Genomic DNA, 15082 nt, shown 5'->3' on the forward strand with positions numbered 1-15082 from the left:
GATTAATCTTGTCACTACCAGATGTCCCTTATGCACCTTAAGATCTATCGTGTTTATATTAAGTGTTATTTTTAATTTTTTATCTTTTCATACTTTTTAAAGACATGTAGTACTTGGGTGTAACAGTGCTGTTCCCTAGCACTAGGGGACATATGTACTGTATTCAGGTGTAGAACTATTTACGTGTACCTCCTTTTGGGTGTGTTGGTTACTGACACAGAAGAAGATACCCCCTTTGGAGATACCGTATTTTTTGCCCTATAAGACGCACACCAAAAGGTGTGCTTTTGGTGGGTTTGGAACTAATGGTGGTCTGTGGATGGCACTATTACTGGGGATCTGTGGATGGCACTGTTATGGAGGGATCTGTGAAGGACACTGTTATGGGGGATCTGTGAATGATGCACTGTTATGGGGGGATCTGTGGATGACGCACTGTTATGGGGGGGATCTGTGGCTGACACTGTTACAGGGGGAATCTGTGGATGGCACTGTTACAAGGGGGATCTGTGGGTGGCACTGTTATGGGGGATCTGTGGGTGGCACTGTTATGGGGGATCCACAGACCCCCACCCCTTAACTGTGCCATCCACAGATGTTCCCCATAAAACTGTCATCCACAGATTCCCCCCCACCCCCCACACCGCTCCAGTGCTGCAGTATACAAATATAAAATGTCTCATTCAATTAAAAGTGATTACACATGCCCCCTCACTCCTAATATTACCGTACATCCTAACAGCTTCTGTACAATGCAGGCAGGCAGGCTGGGCGTCCGGCGCGTCACTCACTGACATCACGTACCACGCCACCTGCTTCATTCATAAAGTAGGCGGCGCAGGCACGTGACATCAGGGAGTTACGCTGCCTGTCTGCATTCTACAGAAGCGGTTAGGGTGTACGGTAATATTAGGAGTGGGGGGGGCATGTTTAATCACTTTTAATTGAATGAGACATTTTATATCTGTATAGTGCAGCACTGGAGCGGCGGGGCCGGACTACAGTGACTGCACCGCCCCGTCGCAATTGCCGGCCCCCAGCTCCTCCTCCCAGTCTCTCCCCGCTCTCATATACATCGCAGCCTGCGATGTAAAACTGTCAGCACTCTGGGGGGGGGGGGGGGAGTAAAGTGCGTCTTATGGGGCGAAAAAAATACGGGTAAGTGAGTCTAATTCATTTGCCAAACAAATCTAAAGTTTTGGATTATTAGCTGCATCGGTGTACCAAACCGGTGACTTTACATTTATATAGGCCTCAGAGTAAAATGGCTGGTACATAGAAGAGTGGAATAAAAAGACCCAGAGCTCGTCACCTGAGAGTCCGAATGTGGGTGGCTGTAATAGTGCAAACAGCAGGAGCAGCACCAGCCTTCCGGCCAGTAGTAGTAGTAGTAGTAGTAATAGCACACAGTTCTCCTTGGCTTCCAAATAGGAGCCATATTGTTATTGAGGTCAAAGAGATTGCAGACTGGATTGCTCATGATGAACAGTCATCATTTGGACTGCCATGAAGAGGAGGTCCAGGGGGAGGTTAGAACCTCATGTATAGCTGTAATGGTGGCAGTAGTAGTGGCACTTGTAGCCCCTGTGCTGAAGGTTTATCTGTACTGTATGTGTGTAGCAGAGCTGTATGTGTGTAGCAGAGCTGTATGTGTGTAGCAGAGCTGTATGTGTGTATAGTAGAGCTGTATGTGTGTAGCAGAGCTCTATGTATGTATAGTAGACCTGTGTGTGTGTGTGTGTGTGTGTGTGTGTAGTAGGGCTGTATGTGTACAGCAGAGCTGTATCTGTGTGTAGCAGAGCAGTATGTGTATGGCAGTGCTGTGTGTGTGTGTGTGTATAGCAGAGCTATATGCATGTAGCACAACTCTGTGTGTGTGTGTCACTGACAAATACTTAAAAATAATATAGCAGAACAAGAAGCATGGGCGGACACAACAGAGCAATGACAGGTTCTATACTATGTTTGCATTGCCATACACTGTTCATATTGTATTAGAAGCTGTTATCTTTCCTGTTTCTCTACAGCCTGGATTAGAACATGTCAGCCTACTGTATGTTGTTATTCATGATTGCACTTTATGTAACACTGAAGTCTATTGGCATGTACGGTATATTCTTATTTGTCCCTCAGTTTCAATCCTACATCCGGTTAATAAAGCAACAGACTTCCACCCAGTCTCTTTTATTGGCTAGTACCGTAGGAAGGTGTTTAAAGGGGTTCTCCAGACTATGACTTAATAGGATGTAAGATTCTCACCGCTACCTATGACCCTTTTAATTACCCAGCCCAATAATAGTGATGAGCGGCAGAGGCGAATATTCGTCATAAATTCGCGAATTTGAGAATTCATGATTATTTTCTTGATTGTGAAAATTGGCAATGTAATATGAGTGTATTGCGCGTGCAATACAGTCGTGGGTCACTTTTGCTAAAAATTTTTAAGCTGCTAGAAGTTTCCTGAGACTGGAGAAAATGGTTGGCATGGCAGAACATTACAATAGCTTTATATGCAGATAGAGTGCTTCAATATATTCGCAATTGCGCAAATCGGCAATTAATGATGCACATATTTTGGCGCAGTAGGTGCAACTTCACATTTTAGCAGGTCTGACTACATATTACTGATTGGTGCACTAAGTATTGTTGTGAACTTGTGACATCACAGCACTATGTCTGTAGCATGTATGTATGGACAGCAGAACCTATCAGCTACACTATATCACAATATAACCTACACTGACTATCTGTATTATATATATAAGCTAACTAACTAACTAACTATCTAATGTAATTAAACAGTAAAGCACAGAGCACAGCAATGACACTGCTGTCTCTCTCAGAACTCCATAAAACTACAGAAAATGGCTGCTGGGTAGACAACTTTCCTATTGGTTGCTAGGGATGTTGCTAAGCTTAGACAAAGACATTGCAGCCTTCTTATTGGCCCACAAGCAAGAAGCAGGGAGGGATCATGTGTTCAAGTTAAAAAAAAAATCTAGAATATTCGCGAATACGAATATATAGCACTGTATTCTAAATATTCATGAATTTTCAAAGTGGCGATATTCGCGATTAAAATTCGCAATACGAATATTCGTGCCCAATATTACTCAGAGACTTACATCTTGGTGAAAGGCCGTAGCAGCCAATTTATTGAAGAAATTACAGCAATATAAACCTTCAACACACTTAATAAAGTGCAATAACATTTTAATCCAACATAAGCCGACCTACCCATCCTTATAACCTCCCCTATCTTGAAGGATCCTAGAAGGTAACCCAAGCCAACTAAATATATAAATCACCACCTCCACTTGTATTGCAACATTACCCTTGGCCGCACTCACCGACCCAAGGGCACCGAATCCTCCAATATATAAACATATATACCTGCCATATATAGCCCTAAACAGGAGCCCCGATCCTTTCGCTTACCAAAATTCATGAGATGCACGCTCCAATGTATCATTCACCTGTTAACCCTTGTTTTGCTTCCCAGGATCCCCCATTTACCTGCCACCAATGAACATAGGTGACACCTTACGTATGTACATCCTACCACACCTTAAGAGCTGTCTCTAAACCTTCCTGAAGCCCCAACGCCCACAAATCCATTCCCACTTCGTTCAAGTGTACACCTTCAGCTCGCAAGAAATGAGGAGACGCCGCCTCCAACTCTCTGTGTCTCACCACAAAACCACCTTGCCTGCGCACAAAACTCCCCACTTCTTTGTTTAATTTCGCCTGAGCCTTATTAATACACTCTACTGACCTCGGAATTCTCCATGACCGCTGGGCCACCACGTCAGACCACACAACTAACAAATCTGGGAACTCAGTCAGCAGTCTCATTAAATCTAACTTTATATCCCTAATAACATCTTTAGATCGGCGAACCCCTAAATCATTACCACCTACATGCAGCACCAGGATCTCATGTGGCCGATCAAGTGAAGCATAAACATATAACTCTGGTAACACCCTTCCCCATAAGAGCCCACGCATACCAATCCACCGAACTTGCAACACTTAGTGGTGAAAACCCAATCCTTTCGGTTGCATGTAAGCTTGCAAAGCCCCCCAGTACACATAGGAATGACCGAAAATCCATGCCAAACACGAAGAGGATCCTGAAACCAAAGAAACACAATCATGTGCGTTAAACCATATCCCACTTAAACCCCACGCGACTCACTACAGATGAGGACTAGTGATGAGCGGCAGGGTTCAAATTCGTGATATTTTGCAAATATTTGGTAGAATATTCGTCATATATTCTCGAATTCGTATATTCGTTATATTCTACATTCTTTTTTTACGTGAAAATCAGCAAGGTAATGATCATCGCATAATATGCGAATATTGCGCGCTCGATACAGGCGTGGGTCAAAAACGAATATATAGCACTATAGAATATAGTGCTATATATTTGTTTTTAGAATATTCGTTATTTTTTTTTTCATTTCAACATATGACTCCTTGCTTGTGGGCCAATGAGTCATTGGACTACAAGCAACTTAAGCAGGGAGGCATCATGACTTCAGATGGGAAAAAAATGACGAATATTCTAAAAAAAACTAATATATAGCACTATATTGAATATAGTGCTATATATTAGTTTTTTTGAATATTTGTAATTTTTTTCCATCTAAATCATGATTCCTCCCTGCTTAAGTTGCTTGTGAGCCAATGACTCATTGGCCCACAAGCAAGAAGGAATCAGGTGTTCAGATGGAAAAAAATGATGAATATTCGATATAACGAATATATAGCACTATATTCTAAATATTCGCGAATTCGAGAAGTGGCAATATTCGAGATAAAAATTCGCTTTTCTAATAAATAAACACTAGTGAGGACGAATCTAAGACTGAAAAAAAAGCCGACTCCCAGCGGCCAATACGCTTGATTGCCTCATCCCCCAAACCCCATTTGGCAGCCTTTTCCGGCAAACCCGCCGCCCCCAAACATTTTCTAAAAACAGCCACAAACTGGTAGCGAGACAAGACCGTACCATCCTGATGCATTAGCAAAGAGCCCGCCACATCCGAGCAAAGCATAAAAAATTCCTCGAAACAACGCACCGGACACAACACAGAACCCGCTAACGGACGCAACACAATACATACACCTCTACCCTCTGGGTCTGTTTTCGACTTCTGTATCACACACCGCAAACCTTTCCCACAAACATGTACATCCTCCCGCAGCAAAGCCCCGCCTCGTACATGACTACTGGCAACCAATTCAGACACCCTGAAGGCTCCAAAAAATGCTAACGAAAATGCTGCCCTAAACATACGAATTTCATATTCCGAAGTGAACACAAACCCCACCTGTTCCCAAAGTGTCTGCAACACTGAAACCGAAACAGGGCGACGAGTGTCTTTTTTAATTGCACTACGACAGTAACCCTTCAATGTTTGGTGTACCAAAAAACACTTGGACACATCCACTAAACCACGTAGTCTCAACCAAAACGCTAGCGCTGCCACTCTCTTAGATGCAACCTAAACCGATATACCCGAACTGAACACCAGCCCGACAAAATACACTAACAACAACCAAAAATCCTCCACAGAATCGCAACCCCCTACCTGATCCACCAATCGTTCCCACAGAGACCCAACGGAAGAATACGCAGACCACATACTGTTACTCATGGACTGCCTAATCAATTCCGAAGAGACCCCAAGGCCAAGCTCCAGAGCCACTGGGGACAAGGAAGACCCTGCACATCCGCGCCCAGCACCAGATTGCGAAAATGGTCCCACTGGAAATGAGAAAAAGAATCAGCAACTGCGTTATCCACACCTGACACAAGCACAGCCACAAAACATGCATTCAACCTCCGACCCTGCAAAACAAAATGACGCAGCAAACGCAACACTGGCGGCAAACTTGCCGACTGCCCATTAATCACATGAACCACTCTTAAATTGTCACAATAAAAACACACACCCTTATTCCACAACCAATTCCCCCACAGTTCAGTTGCCAAAACAATCGGAAACAATTCCAACAAAGTTAAATTACTAAGAAAACCTGCCTAACGCAACTCCTCCAGCCAAGGGCCTGCACTCCACTGCCCTTGACAAAAGGCCCCATAACCGCAGGAGCCCGAAGCGTCCGTATAGAGCTCTAAATCATCGGTAGAAATGGGCGCCTCCATTCACACCGAGTGGCCATTGAATTCCTGTAAAAAACAACCCCAAATTTCCAAGTCTGCATGTACTTCAGCAGACAACCTCAAAAAATGTAATGGGGACACCACGCCCACTGTAGTCATGGCCATTCGACAACAAAAAACCTGTCCTATTGGCAAAATGCGGTTGGCAAAATTTAACTTACCTAACATACCTAACACTGACTTCACTCACCGAAGCTGCACCTTCTTAACCTTGCACAAAAAAGCCACTTCCGCACGCAAATCCGCTACCTTATCCTTCGGCAATCTACATTCCATGGCAACACTGACTGTCCCATTTAAAACCCAACAAACGAAAACTGTCAGGATGAATTGACAATAAACAAAACACAGCTTCAATATCCGTTTTCGCCAACAGAGCCCTGTATCCAAAACGATGCACCCACCTGACCGCCGTATCAAATGACGTATATTACACGGAACATAAATCCCTATCAATGCCCTCATTCACTAAACCCCTCTTGGTCCCGCAATCAAGCGCATCCGCAAACCTATGTCCCTGTGGTCCCACCTAATACTAGGCCTAATACTAAAGGCCTTCCTTTGCCGAAATTGCTCATCATATCTAAGCCAGGCCACACCCCCATATGTCCGATAAGCCTCCCCAATGGTGTCCATATAACATAATAAAGCTGAACAGTGGCCTGGCTCTTTTTTCCCTACCACGCTTGCTAAAATAGCGAACGCCTGTAACCAGTTCATAAACGTGTGAGATTGTGGATAAACTCTGCCTGTATAATGTTTATGTTTAAATTGTATTGGAGCTGTCATTTGGCATTCTGAGCACTAGAGGCCACTGTTTTGCAGCAGAGTCATCAGACTCTGGGATCTGCATATGCAAAGCAGATGATGATTCATGCAGGCTGCTTCTGAAAACCAGGAAGTGTGAGCTGATCTGACATGGTGGAAGGATTCTGCTGTGAGGGACTAAATCCGATTCCATCCTGGGTTGCGGATGTCCTGCAGTAAATGGACACTCAAAGGAAGGAGAGTATCTGTTGTCCCCTTTCTAGATCTGGATCCAGCTCTTTGAAAGAGAGGTTGGCCCAGGAAGACCAGTTCCAGTGTATGGACAGAAAGCCTTATCATCAAGCAAGGCCCCACGGTTGCTAAGAGCTTGGTGGCCATCCCGGGTAAGCGGCATCCTAGGGCCCAGAATGGACGCAGGTCAGTATATCTGATTACCAATTGTACTTTACTGTTTGGCGCCTAAAGTAACAGAGACTAGCCTAGGCCTTGTATTAGCTAGTTAGATAGGGTTATAGCTTTGTTAGGCCTTACTGTACCGGACTGCAGTGCAGTAATTGACTTGCAGGCTCTGCTGCATCTGCCAGCGGTTAGGTGTGTCCTCTATAGCGGCACAGTACGACTTGTAGGCTCTGCTGTGTGCGCCAATGGGTTAGGCCTGTCCCTCGGACAGGGACGGTGACTGTGGGCCTGGGGTATTACTTTACTGTTTCTACTTGTGTTATTACTGTTTCCAAAGTAAAGTTTCTGTTCTTGCATATAAAGCTGGTGTCAGTTTCGCTTTCCTTGTCTGTGACTTCGCTGTAACCTGGGGAGCCCACCCGGTACATGGCTTACAACTGTCCGTGGGATAAGCCGATACCGCCGCCTCTCCTCTTCCTCCTTTTTGCTCTCATCCGACTTAACCCTGTCCTGGTGGAACTTCTCTAACGGAAGCAACGGAAATATCTCCACATATTCATCCCTCCAAATCTTCTCCCTGACCTCAGGCTTCAAGTGAACCCCTAAAGGCCCCTTAAAGCATACATACACCTCTTCTCTTGCCGCATCAGCAAGCCTGACCTCTTCCACGGTTGTCCTTTTTCCACCACCACTGGCAGTCACCCCTACAGCCGATGAGCTTGCTACCTCTACACCAGCTATAAGTGAGTTAACACGTTCCCCTGCCCCCACGGCCATTTTAGGGGCCAAGACCGCTGCAGTTGACCCTGCAATATTTGATCCTAAACGCGACAACCGCGATAACATGCCCGTTAACAATTCCTGTGCAAGGACTTCTGTCCCACTAACACCCTTCTGACCGCCTGAACTCTTCCCCCCCAAAATGTCTTCTCACCGGGCTGTCCCTGGGAGATACTCCCAGCCGCCGCAGCCCTCTGTAGAAGTCCTCCTGGCGGCGGCCCAGCCGGTGTTCCTGCTGAAGGACAGACTCCAGATGCATCCAACTCGTCCACTCTATCCCCCCACACTCCACGACTCCTGGCTCAGCTCCCCATCCTCCACATACCGGACCGCCGGCGACCCCACCCTAGTCTCCAGGGGGTTGGGGTGACTCAGTGGATATGACGCAAACGCCTGGCCACCACTAGGTGGCCGCTGACCTCTTGCTCCCCTTCACTCTCAAGCTCCCTGTCACTAGTACCAGGAGCCTTTACTGCACACATTGCGATCTCCTCCACTAGTAACCGCCCACTGGGCGGGACTAAACCTGCTTCCCTTGATGCCACTGTCCTGGCAAGCTGCCAACCCCCAGTGCAAGGTCGCAGTGCTGGATCTTTTTCCCTGCAGCATCCCTGCCTGCAGTTCCCCCTCTAACCACTAGAGGGCAGCTTCCACACCGGGGCTCCTGTCTTCTCCTGCGCCTGCCTCTTCACACATCTCACCGCCGCTGGCTCACTCCTTAGTACGGGCATCCAGTAAGGAGAACAGCGTTCTCCTCCCACCCCCCGTTTGACAAGGGGAAGCAGAATAGGAGGATACCCATCCCCTTCTTGTGGGATCAGTGCGCGCACCTGTATTACTTCCACTGCGGCGGCGTGCTGAAGAGAGGCCAGACCCCGCCGCTCACAGTGAAGGGTCCCTGCTGGGGCTCCTTAAGCGCCTCCGTATCCTGGGGGTCACATTGGGGCTCAAATGCTCAGGAGGAATGGACTTCCTGGCGCGCACCCTACCAACCTTTACTTAAGACACCTCAGGCTCGCCTCCCGCTATCTGCAAGGACCTCTCCAGCCACTCGGTCCCATGCTGCTCCGCTGCCGCCCTAACTGCTGCCAACAACTGCTCCAGGGATGCCATGCTACAACTATCCAGGTACCCACTGCACTGAATAGACACACCCCTCCCCACTAGTTTATATATAGCCTGCCAAACCCCGCAACTGACCAACCCCCCGTACAACCAATCAGACCCTGAACCTTAGCCTAAGCATATTAACCCTTCTGTGCTTTCTAACTTCCCCCTAAGTCAAGCCGCCCCGCTCCATTGCTCTACTTAATATTGATGGCCTATCCTAAGGATAGGTCATCAATTTCAGATCGGTGGGGGTCTGACACCCAGCACCCCCGCCGATCAGCTGCATGAGGCTGCATGCGCAGTGCGCATGTGCTGTCTCCCTTTCTGTTTGCTGCTACTTTTCCATAGACAGCATCAACTATCGAGAAACAGGCCTTAAGATGATCTGTGATAGACTTGATGAATGTTATGGCTCAGCAGAAGTTATAGAAAATGCATTATTCAAAAGAATTGAGGATTTCCCTAAAATAGCTAGTAAGGGCTACCAAAAACGTAGGGAACTTAGGCAGGCCGGAGAGGAAAGGAACACTGGTACAGATATACCAGCAGTTAGTTCTCAATATACTAAGGTCTGCAAAGGACTCACAGGTGGCAGGTCCTGGTCAAAAATCTGCCTTGTAAAAGTCTACCGAGACAAAGCTGTCATAGTCTATACTGTTCTAGATGACCAAAGTAACTGTCACGGATGTAGTAGGGGAGAACACCAAAAGACAACAGGAAGGAAGAGGAAAAGCGCTAGGCCTCACTGCTAGGGAAAGAAAAGGGTCACCACCTATAAAACCCTGCTCCTGGCCCTAACTCCTATCCGTATGGGCACCTCTCGATGGTAGAGATGTCCATACACAGGAACCTGGAAAACCCTGGTGACCCTCAAATGCCCTAAAGGTAATGACAGGGCAGAGACAACCCGTTCCTTCCCTGGTGAAGGAACCAGCATCTCGCTGAGGCCTAGTAAACAACAAGGGGGGGATACAAAACACAACAAGCGGAACACTTAACTTCTGAGGATGATGGATGAACAGGACTTCAACAAGAACCACACTCCAGCTCTTCAAAAACCAAATGAAGCTTAACCATGTTAGACCCAACACGAACGGAGCAGGCAGAGCCTCCAACACATAACAGGAGATAGATTCCTGATGAAAATCGCCCACTCTTAAATGAATGTCATTCACTACCTGCGACAGGCATTTTTGGGTTAGAGGTGCTGAGTCAATTGCAAATAATAATAATGGCTGAACACACATACAAACAATAAAGCTGAGAAATGGGGATCATTCTAAATTCAAATAGTATTATACCTACTATAAATGGATCAATGGAAGCTCTTAGCGCACATTTTGATCAAACTTGTTTCGGGCCCAGTATATACCGCCTCTCTTGGACTTATCCGAGTCCACATTTCCAGGGCAGTGTAAAAACCAGCTACATTTGTACTTTTCTCAGAAGCCCCAGGCAGATGGGCGTTCGCTCAGTCTAAAAGAGGTGCTACCCTCAATAAACACTACAGAAAGATTTAGACTAGCACATTCTTATTTATAGTTATAGGTGCATATCCATAAAGAAAATATGGTTAATAAAAAATAATAACAATGGCTTCACACACATACAAACAATAAAGCTGAGAAATGGGGATCATTCTAAATTCAAATAGTACTATACCTACTATAAATGGATCAGTGGAAGCTCTTAGCGCACATTTTGATCAAACTTGTGTCAGGCCCATCTACCAGGCGTCAAGGTGGCTTCCGCAGATGGGTTCCTATCACTAATATACCGCCTCTCTCGGACTTATCCAAGTCCACATTTCCAGGGCAGTGTAGGAACCAGCTACATTTGTCCTGAAGGTGAGGACCCCTAGATCTCTCCCTCAGGCGTCTATCAAGACATACAGCAAGGGACATAGCTTCTTCCAATGACTCAGGATTTTTATGAAAGGTCAACGCGTCCTGCAGTCTCTCAGAGAGACCCTGACAAAATTAGCTACGGAGAGCAGGATCGTTCCACTCTGTATCGGTAGCCCATCTCCTAAATTCAGAGAAAAAGGGCTCCGCGGAACGTCCTCCCTGACGCAAACCCCGTAACTTGGGCGTCCTCTTTAAGCAGCAAAATAATCATACCCACACGTTGACACTCATCCCCAGAAGAGTATGGACGCAGCCTGAACCAGATAAAATAGTCACTACCCTCAGAAAACCTGTCCAGGAGAGCCACCTTCGGTTCAGGCCTGGGACCCACCACCGGAACCAGTGGACTCTGAATCTGCAAGACCATCGCGCGGAGGTCTGCTGCCTCCAAAGTCAGATTCTGCAGCTGTTCGACCAGTGCAGAAATAGTATCCATAGCTGCACAGATAGTCTAGTGGCGGTATAGTCTCTGGATAGAGTCACGTATGTAGTAGGGGAGAACCCCAAAAGACAACAAGAATGAAGAGGAAAAACTCTAGGCCTCATCGCTAAGGAAGGAAAAGGGTCACCACCTATAAAACCCTGCTACTGGCCCTAACTTCTATCCGTACCCTTTAACTTTTCTTGTAGTTCCCCCTCTGGGGAACCCCAGGGACCCCCTTCCGGAGGTACAACAAACAGGACATGTCTAGCAACCATGCGGAATCATCCACACCATAGACAAACCACACATGGAACAAATAACTAGACAAACATCAACCCATAAGTGCAGCACCACACATAACAACAATGGGGAAGGGTAGACATAGGCAAGGACCTCAATATCCCACAAGGTGGCCCTCAAGGACAGGGCAGCTGGAAATGCCCAGAAAGGAGCATTGCATGCAGCCCAAATAAAGGCTGAAGTGAATCTCACCTCAGGCTCTCAACACCAAGACTATAAGAGCCAAGAGGCCACACCCAGCTCCACCTAGCATACACCTTAACCCCGTGCTCACCAGAAGGGAAGGGAAACAGCCTTAAAGGGAAAACTTACACACATGCATAAACAGACATACGTTGCCACCGGCAACCAGCCTGCGTGGCGAAAATGTCATGGCAAACAACCTCCAAGCAGTGACAGTAACAAGTCTCTAGCCAGATCTGCCCTCTTAAAAAATTTCAACATTAAAATGACCCAATTCTCCTTTCTCCCTAAAGAGTTGTGCAGGCACTGTTGAGACAGCAGGGAGGAGACCTAATGGTTACCAAGTTGGGTGCATAGATGGTCACACATGCTTGCCTTTACCTACGAATAATCAAATGTAACTAGAGCTCTGATAACAGGTATGAAATCCTGATAGAAGACGCTGCAAAATACCACCCCCATTTTAAGCATATAGCTCAGCTGATACCAGAATTAGATCCTCAAGCTTAAATAATCTTTGGGAGAAATATCTTTAGAGTCTACAAATTAATGGTCCTCAAAATGCTCCATATGCCCAGAAACTCGAACTAGGATGGATAACATCATAGAAAAAGTCTGTCTAGATAGTGTGTAAGGCAGTAGCAGCCGAGTTTATTAACAAAATAAATCCTTATAAAATATATTAATAATAACAACTTATCTTAAAGTGCCATAACATTCTAGTCCAACATTGGCAAACCTACTAAACTTTATAACCTCTGATATTGTGGAAGGATCCTAAAAGGCAACCCAAGCAAACTACATTCTTCATTTGGCACCTCCACTTGTATTCCCAACCTTACCCTTGGCCGCACTCACCGACCCAAGGGCACCAAATCCTCAAATACATACCCCTGCAGTCCTTTTAGCCCAAACAGGAACCCCCAGCATTCAGCTTACCACACCTCATAAGATGCACGCCCCAAAATGTACTATCAAGTGATCCTGAAGATCCAGTGACTCTTAAGCCTGCAATGTTGCTTACTCAGAGGACTGACACTGTTGATGCTCCTGTTGGAGAATTTGACCTTTACAAATGCCAATGGAGACAAATCCTCTCCAGTGCCTTTAGGGACAGGTGGAGGGAGCAATACATCTCCACACTACAACCCAGTAAAAGGTGGCAAACCACCAAACCAAATCTCAGAACTGGTGACATCATACATTTATGTCTTGTCACCAAAACATTCCCAAGTGAGGATGGGAACATACGCAAAATTGAGGTCAAGGTTCATAATCAGAAAAAGACCAAACTATTCCTTAGAACAGTAACAGAACTTATTCTAATGTTTTCATCTGGGGACCCTGATGGTGGTACCGATTGACGTCAGATGGGGAGTGTACTATCTATAGACATAGGGTGCCATCTAGTGGCAATTGGTAATTGCCTATTGTTTAATTCCTTTATTTCTCTGCCCCCTAAAAAATTAAATGCACTCTGAGAAGAAGGAGTGCGGTCATCTCCATGTCTGCACAGAAGGAGGACCTGTGCTTTCTAGTCCCTCCCTTTGTTGGAGTATTGCTGGTAAGCTGCTGGATAGGTTGTATTTCTGGCTATCAGCAGCCATAAGAGCACTGTTAGGACAGTTCTGACCCTGTTATATGGAGTTGTAATTTATCACTGTGTTATTGTGCAGCTCGGCCTAGCCACATAGTCAGCCATTATGGTTCTTTACTATGTGTGGATTGCCATACACTGTTCATATTGTATTAGTGTAGTGTCCCACTAGGTAAAGGTGGGCACTACACAAGGGTCAATTGGGCCACATTGTCCTCCTACTCCTAAGGGACAGTTGCAGTATATTTAACGGTCCATTTTAATGTATTTTCTATATGCTTTTATATGTATTGTTCCCCTGTGATATGTATAGCAGGCCTATTGGGGTGTAGTGTAGCATCCTAGACACTAGAGGGAGATATAGAGCCCCTAGTATAAATGTTCAGGCCAGACAGGGAGGAGTCGGTCTGTAGTCAGGAGTCTGTGAAGACAGAAGTGAGAAGGCACCAGCCAGAGATATGCTGAGGGCCTCCTCCTGACATGCAGCTAGACAGTCCAGGCTTCTAGTTGCCACCAGGAGGCTAGTGAAGAAGTACAGCCTGCCTGAAGTTTCCCTGAGTCTATGTCAGCTCAGAAGATTCACCCCAGTAGAAGAGATGTGCCTCCTGGGAGAAACCTGCAGTTCCCACATGCCAAGGAGAGACAGAGTTCCAGCTAAACTCAAGTAAGCTGAAGGGAAGAAGAGTCATAAATATAGAGCAAGGATAAATACGGGAGGAATATTATTTGCCAAGGATAAAATCCAGCATTTGGGCATCCGGGCCTTGGGATAGAAACCAGACAGGAGTTCTAGGAACAGTGTACTCTATATCTGAGGAGACGGTACAACCTGATCTGAGTGTATGTGATTATTACCCTCCGAGTATCTTGCAAGGAATATACCTGCCATTGTTGATGTAAGCCTGCTTGTGAATAGCACTTGATGTAAGGAACTGTATTGCCATCCAACTGTATACCGTTACAGGCACTGGCATCACGATTCTTAAAGGGACCTTGCCCCAGGCACATTAAACACCTGCAACATCCAGGGCACCTCATCCACCATCAGGCCTGGTCCCTATATACAGAGTGTGCCCCAGAGGACTCCTGTGCCAGCCTCTCCTTCATTGCCGCATGCCTACTCAGGGTTCTTCTACCAAACTGTGAGTAACCCTCGCTTGCCCATTAAACCGTGACCTCACAATCGCAATACCCTGCAGGTCTGGCGTGCTGCATAAATTGGCGTCACAAACAGGATTTACGGATTATTCCTGCGCCATTGTGGAATTAAAACTGTGTGCCATTATTTGCCCTTAAAGTGACTAAGCCCTACTTGTTTATTGAAAAATTGCTGGGGCAAACAACTGTAATAATTTGCAGTGTGAAGATTACAGGTCCTTCTAAAAAAAATTGCATATTGTGATAAAGTTCATTATTTTCTG

The sequence above is a fragment of the Bufo gargarizans genome, chromosome 3 (assembly GCF_014858855.1).
Source record: "Bufo gargarizans isolate SCDJY-AF-19 chromosome 3, ASM1485885v1, whole genome shotgun sequence".
Taxonomy (NCBI): domain Eukaryota; kingdom Metazoa; phylum Chordata; class Amphibia; order Anura; family Bufonidae; genus Bufo; species Bufo gargarizans.